Raw genomic sequence first — 7,288 nt, 5'->3', positions numbered from 1 at the left:
GACCAGGGCTTGAACCCATGTCCCCTGCATTGGCAGGCGTATTCTTAACCACTGCGCCACCAGGGAAGTCCCACGTAGGACCTTTTTGTTTATCCATCCTGTATATACACCAGTTTGCATCTGCTAATCCCAAACTCCCAATCCAACCCTCTCCCACCCACTCCTCCTTGGCAACCGCCAGTCTATTCTCTATGTCCTTGGTTATGTTTCTGTTCACACATAGGCTGTAACCAGGCTCTTAATTACTTTGTTATCCTGTTTCCTTGTTAAGAGAAGAAGGGTTTAAGGAAGGCACTGAGAGAAGCCAGTGACCACTAGAAGTGCGAAAACAGTGGGGCTGTCAGAAAGCACACCTGTCTCCTTCCCCCATCGTGAGCAGAATTTTTAAATGGCAGAGTATGTAAGAGTATGTGATGACATCTCTGGATTAAATTATGTCTCCCTCGTAAAACATGTACAGATAAGTCTTTAGTTCAATCAGAGTGAAAGGTGAGATCAGAGAAAAGCTGGAGTGTCAGATTTCTTGTAGAAGGTCCTGCCTGATTGTTACTAAGAGGGCTACTACAGTACTAGTTAGTTCATTAGTCATGGGTTGAGTGTTAGAGGAGTGAAACAATGAGCAAGATGTAGTGTTGGCCCTTTAGCAGTGGAGTGAGAGGGGAAGACGCACAGCAGATGTCTCATCCTGCACGTGACCTGCTGTGATGGGCATATTCAGGGCGTTTAGTCAGTGTTTGTGGAAGAAGAGGGGGAGCTGTGAGGCAAATAAAAGTCATCAAAAGGGGCAGTCCCTAAGCTAAGTCTTAAAGGACTCGTGAGAAACTGGTGAGTCAGCCGGTGAAAGGCAAGGATACTCAAGGCAGAGTGGACAGCGGAAGTCCAGAGCCTTGAGTGTGCGAGGGGTGTGTTACAGAGCCACAGGCACAGGCTCTGGAGGATCAGTGCAGTGTCCCCAGGCAGCGGCAAGTGCCCCTAAAGGAGGCAGCGAGGAGGAGGAGAGCAGGTCTTAAGCATCCATGTGCGTGGAGCTGGTTTCCTCAGAAAATAGCTAAGAATGGAAAGGACAAGTTCAGGTGGCATTTTAGACCACTGACGTCAGTATGGATGAGGAATCTGAAGAAGCCTGGAGATAATTATGCCCCACTCTTCTGAGGAGCAGTGCTTTATATTTTCAAGTGGGATTTTCACGCTGCCACCTCCTCTCCTGTCCCTACTGAAAGGTTTATAGGCCGGCAGAAGGGAGAACCTGGCTTAAGTAAAGTTAATCAGGTTTCTTTACTGTACAGCTTCTCGGGGCTGCTGTAGGCTAATGTTCATTCTGGATCGTCACAGCAGGCGTATGGTACACAGCCATCCTCAAAGCTTAAACCGCCTCTGTCATACCCCCTGATTATACACACACAGCTAGCAGCCCCAATTTACACTGACAACCCCAATCTCTGCAAATTCCTCCACATCAAAAATACACTCCCTGGACTCTTACCCTACAGGATGAGCATGTGTATAACCCCTGCACTCTGAATACACACGGATCCAACACACAAAGCATTAAAATGCACACCCCTACCTCTTCTCAAATGCCTGCACACATAGCCTCAAAACACCCAGAAGCAGCCCACCACTCAGCCACACCATGCTACACCAACCGTACACTCACAAAGGCACTCATGCCCCTCATCTCTCCCCAGATCACACATACACAGTCTCTACACAGCTTTACTATTACCCCAAACCATCCTATGCCCTAAACATACATCCAAGAGTTCCCCACACAGCCCTAACCGATGATAGAGGCAGCTGTACCAGGGGCATCACGGTACCCTGAATGGGCAAATGCCGCTGAGGTAAGTGCCTCCTATGTTGCTGCATTTCTTGCTGCTGTTGCAAGTCATCCCTTGACCCCACCCAGGCTGACTGGGACACCCTAAACAGGAAGTGGCAGTGTATGAGTCAGGAAGAGGAAACTCCATTCCAGGTGTTCCCTGTCACCATCCATTGCACCCAAACATCAGATGACCAGCATGAACAAGAAACAGAGACATGTAACTATACCATGGTTGAAAGGCAAATTTTTCTAGAAAACATTTGTCCAAGGGAAGGGGGAGAAGGGTGTTCCCCCTAATTCTAAAGCCATGCAGTTACGATTCAAAGAAACGGCAGATACAGTCCAACAGGCGTGGGACTGCATCCATGTTGTAGCTGGATACGAAAAAGATAAGTTTTCGGAAGCCCCAAATCTCGCTTGCCAGTAAAGGCACATGGGCCCCGCTGCCCCATTGGCCAGGAACCCAGCAGAGGACCCTTAAGGGATATAGGGACTTCTGGGACCCTTACTGAGCTCCACCAAGGGGTGGTGCCATCACACAGCTCCATCCTTCATGAGATGACTAACAGACCTCTCTGTATTGGCAGCTCTGGAGATGGGGGTCCCTAATGATGTCAACTTGAGACCGCCCAAGCACAAGTTAGAAATTTTTGCTCAGGCGCTGCAGACTCTTCCGGAGACTGGAGTGATGGGTAGCCGTCACCTCTCCGAATCCTCTACCCTGACCTCTGCCAACGCCTCTGCCTTAGGGACCTGGCAGATCCCTGGAGCGTGGCCCTCCTCTGGGACACTTGCCCATATACTTCTCTAATTTTCCTTGGGACACACATAAACAAATTTTCTTATGGCTCTCATTGACAACGGGAGCTCAAATTACAGTGCCTCCTGGGAACCCCTCCAATTATAAGCAAGGGCCACACTTTAGATTACAAGGCATAGTAGTCAGGGGAGTAGAAAGCATTCAACTTCCATTGAATGTCACTATTGAAACAATCTTTATTAGAAATCTTTTAGTGGTGGTAGCCCCTTTGGCCCTACCCTTTCCCGTTACAGCTATGGATGCCTTGATGTACTGCAACGCCATTTGGAACAAACCCAAATTCCTGGCCTTCCTGGTGGAAGCTGAAACTGGGAGCCCATAAGACTGCCACCTAAGACAGTAAATATCCCCCAATAACATGTATGACAGGGGGCTGTGGGATTGCAGCCCATAATTCAGAATTTATGAAAAGAAGAAGTCATTAAACACACCATTTCTCCTTTTCAATTTCCCCATTTGGCTGCTATTAAAGCCTGCTATTAATGAGTGGTGACTTATAATCAACTACTGAAATAGAAGTGCTGCTCCCCACTATTAAGGCTCCCATTTCCAACATTGTCCAGTTCATTAAGGATATCCAAAGGGCTCCAGGGAATTACTTTGCTGTGACAATCTAGCTGTTATGTTCTATTCAGTACCAGTTATTAAGGAGTCCCAGCTGCAGTCTACTTTTACTTCAGAAGGCACCCAGTATGTTTTAACCTGTCTGCCTACTGGCTATCTTAACAGCCCAGCTATTGCCCACAGTCTTTGCTGGCAAGACCTGGGGTCCCCTTGCACCGTCTGGCACTATACTGAGGTTCTAATCCAGAGCCCCTCAGGAGACTGGTGCACAAGGCCCTAACATGGTTGGTGACCCATCTATAACATACAGGTGGGCTATTTATTGTCCCACATAAAATTCAAGGGCTGTCCACAACTATTAAATTTCTGGGCATTAACTGATCCTCTAAAAGCCAGAAAATTCCTTTTGCAGCTAAACCTCAGCTGTTAACTATTCAGCCCCCCAACACACTATAGCAAGCCCAACACATCTTACTTAGGTCTCTCCACACTTTGGAGGCAACGAATACCACACTTGTTTATCATTCTTAGACCCATTTATGCAGCCACGTACAAGCCCTCCATAGTTTACTGGCCAAGAGCTAAACAATAAGCTTTATAGCAGGCACAAAGCTCAATCAGTCAAGCCCTCCCACTGGTTCCCCCTGGCTGCTCCTTCTGGGCTGAGAATGGACTATGTGTCCCGGACCCTTTGGACTAACACAGTTCCTCCTAGCTGCCTGTGGGCTTCTGCACCAGACGGCTGCTCTCTACACCACTACACCCCCTCAGAACCAATTTGGGAACTGGTTCCTTGGTTTTGGTCTTGGTTTTGTGTGCACTGATGCCAGAATTTGTTTGCGTCTTTTGCGTTTGGGTGTACAAAATGGGAAATACTCCATCAACCCTGAAGGAGAGCCCTTTGGGGCCTATAGTAGATAAATGGGTGTAACATAGCCCTGAGCCTATGACTAAGAAAGACATGTATACTATTGTAATAGGGTGTGGACCCAAAATATAGGATCACAAGGGCGGTAGCCCCTAAATGGCTCACTCAATTTTTATAGGATCTCGCAGTTAGAAGTGTTTTGCAAAACAGCAAGCTGCACCGGCAGTTGTTCCACCTGCCCACCCTCCCCCCATGCCGCCATCATATTCACCACCTCCTGTTTCCCCTACCCACGGGGATCAAATAGAAGTTTCTGTGTTAACCCCCAGAGGACAGGAGCCTGATTTAGTATCACCATCTAAGACTCCACAAGCCACCCAATTTGGACTGGGAGCCACATCCACAGCAGGGCAAGTTCCCTTGTGCGGACATCCTATAAGAGGCCAGGGGACTCCCTTGGCCTTGAGGCGTCCGATTCTAATTTCCCCACAGGAGCCCCAGGGAACTTTGACAGTGGGGAACGAGTTGATTGACTCTCCAATAGATACCACTCCCCAAACCCTCCCTGTTTATCTTAAGAGGCTTGTAAATATTAAACAAAGGGGAAACAAAGTCATCCTAGGAAAAACTTGCCTGTATCTTTGAGATGCAAATGTCCTTTCTGGTCTTCTCAGGAACTCTCATCTCTGCCATCTTTCTAAAATGCACCTTTTTGAAAGAGGGTAAAGTAATTTAGAAACTGACTTATCAAGGATAAATCAAAAACCTAAGTGTCTTTTCTGTAAAAATTCAGCCATCTAGACAAGTGAGTTGGATTTGTTCCATCTGCCAGAAACCTAATTTGAATCCAACCTCTTTTTCTAAACTGATGGGCTTCACATGGCTGTACCTGACTCAGTGCTGAAATTCTGAAATGACAACCATGACGTCTCTGTATGTTTGTGTCCTTGTATGTGTCTTTGTCTTTGGATAACATTGCTGAGGTTGATTTGTGGATGAGCTCTATTTAATTGGCTTAAAGAAAAGTAAGCACTTACATACCAAACTATTCTAAATACAAGAGAAACTGAGCTACATGAACTTCAGGTTCATGTGAACTGGGAAATATTCAGTATTAATTAAGACCTGGTATTAACGTTCGTTTGTTGATCTAATTAATATAGACATGCTGTTAGAGTCATCAACATTAAGTATAATACTTTTTATTGTGCCTACGTTTAATATAAGCTAAATAAAATCTTGTTATATCTGTTGCAAATTTGTCAGCAAGGAAATAACTTGATGTGAAGAAACTTTTAAGGAAAGAAAATGCAAATGAGGTAAGAGCTTTAGGTGAACTTTTTAAAATACTTATCTTTTAGGAAGGTCTATCTAAAATTAATCTCTCCAGATATTTGACCACTTGAAAGTCAGAATTGTGCTAAAGTAAGTGACAGAAGGTTTATGGAAAGTGGACCCTGAAAAAAAGAGTTCTGTACGTGGTCAGGACTAAGTTTAAAATAAGTTTAATTGAGTAAATACGTTTTAAAAGTAAGCTGGTGCACAACTTGAATTTCGCTTTTCTCTCTGTTAAGAAGACAAGGTTTCTTAAGATTTTGGACTGCCTTTGATACCAGATTTTAAGTTTTTCTACCTTTTAAGAGATCTGTTCTGTACTTGCCTTTGAAATCTTTTATTGTTACTTTGGCTAAGTGAATAACTATTGTTTCACAGTGACATGGGATCCTATCTGTTTTAAACCCTTTTCTTATTTTTTTGACAAAACTTCCCAAATCAAATTATAATGAAGTTCCTTTGACCTCTAGCTAACTTTGGGGTGCTTCAAAGGGCCCCTGAAACACCCCAAAGAGAGATATTAACTAATTAGGTTGAATGACACAGGAAGTGTTGTCAAATAAGCAATAAATCTTCTTAGGTTCTATTGTATGCCAAATGACACAGGTATTCTACAGATTATATGGAGTTCCTAAAATCTGGTATGTCCTGGTAAAATGTTACCAGTCAGAATTCTCTTTATTGTCTGAAAGTGTTGCATGTCACCGCAGTAACCACGTTACTTTCTCAATTGCACTGTAATCAGATTGAAACGTGCCTTCTTAAGTCTTTCACCATTGTACACAGTCATGGTTTCACTCTGATGCCTTTGCAAAAATGCTTCCTCTCCAAGAAGATTTATAGAAAGGACCTTTGCATAAATACAAGTTTCTGATTTTCAAACCATAAAGGTGAACTGGGTAAGAACTTGAAGAATTCTAATGGGAAACCTGATGGCTTCATAAAGCTGTTAACAAAAACGATTAGTTGCACATGCCTGGGTAAAAGGGTTATACTTATGGTTATAATTTTGGTTATAATTATGGTTATAATTTTTATGGTTTCTATCTGAAAAATGACTGTTTTAACTCTGTGTTTTCCAGGTGTAAGCAAAACGCTCCCCTTAAACTCATTATGATTTACAGTCATTTGTTAAATTATACCCTTGTAAGCAGAATTGAAACATTTATCTTTTTCTCTCTACCTGGGTGATCCTGCCAGTAGCATATGCTTGTCCCAAAGATTAAGCCATGCACGTCTAAGTACGCACTGCTGGTACACTGAAACAGCGGATGGCTCACTAAATCAGTTATGGTACCTCTGGTCGCTCGCTATTGCAATTGGATTACAAGTAGTTATACTGATCATTGTTCTTTGTTTCCAGATTGTTTGCTCTTTGTGTCTCCCTGCTGTACTGTGTCTTTGTTAACGTTACTAGCTGCATTACTTATATCCTGTCTACTTTATAAGACTGGCGTCTCTTACAGTACCCAGTATGGAACCAGGCCTCCAACAATACTTCAATGGCTAAACATCTTGAGAAAATAGACCACATTTATAACATGAAATAATTGTAATAGTGTGATTCTAGGTACAGGAGGAAGCAACAAGGGAAAATGTCTCCTGGATCATAATTAGATAGAGGATCCAGAAGATCTTTAATTAGCAATAGGGCCTAATCCAAAAACTAGCACCTGGAGTGGCATATCAAGAATTCTCCCCTGACCTGGGATGAGCCTCCCAGCGCCGTGGGACAAAATTTGATCCTGAAACGTCTCCCAAATATTGGTCAAAATCCTGACCAAGAGGAGAGGATCTGAGAAATGGAATATTTCCTGACACATCAGTCATTAGCGACTGCAGCCCCCCAACGTGAGCCGGTGAGCCCTGACGAAAC

At 44.0% G+C, this 7,288-nt stretch overlaps 1 pseudogene across 1 annotated transcript in view; it reads right to left on the bottom strand.

Annotated features, from left to right (window-relative positions):
• Nucleotides 1–7,288, bottom strand: part of LOC308620770 (centrosomal protein of 78 kDa-like) — a 1,829,729-nt pseudogene that overhangs the window by 1,808,009 nt on the left and 14,432 nt on the right. The window lies entirely within an intron of this gene.

The sequence above is a fragment of the Mesoplodon bidens genome (assembly GCF_964165515.1).
Source record: "Mesoplodon bidens genome assembly, chromosome: 7".
Lineage (NCBI taxonomy): Eukaryota > Metazoa > Chordata > Mammalia > Artiodactyla > Ziphiidae > Mesoplodon > Mesoplodon bidens.
Note: the sequence above shows the minus strand (reverse complement) of the source record. Positions and strands in the feature narration are given on the sequence as shown.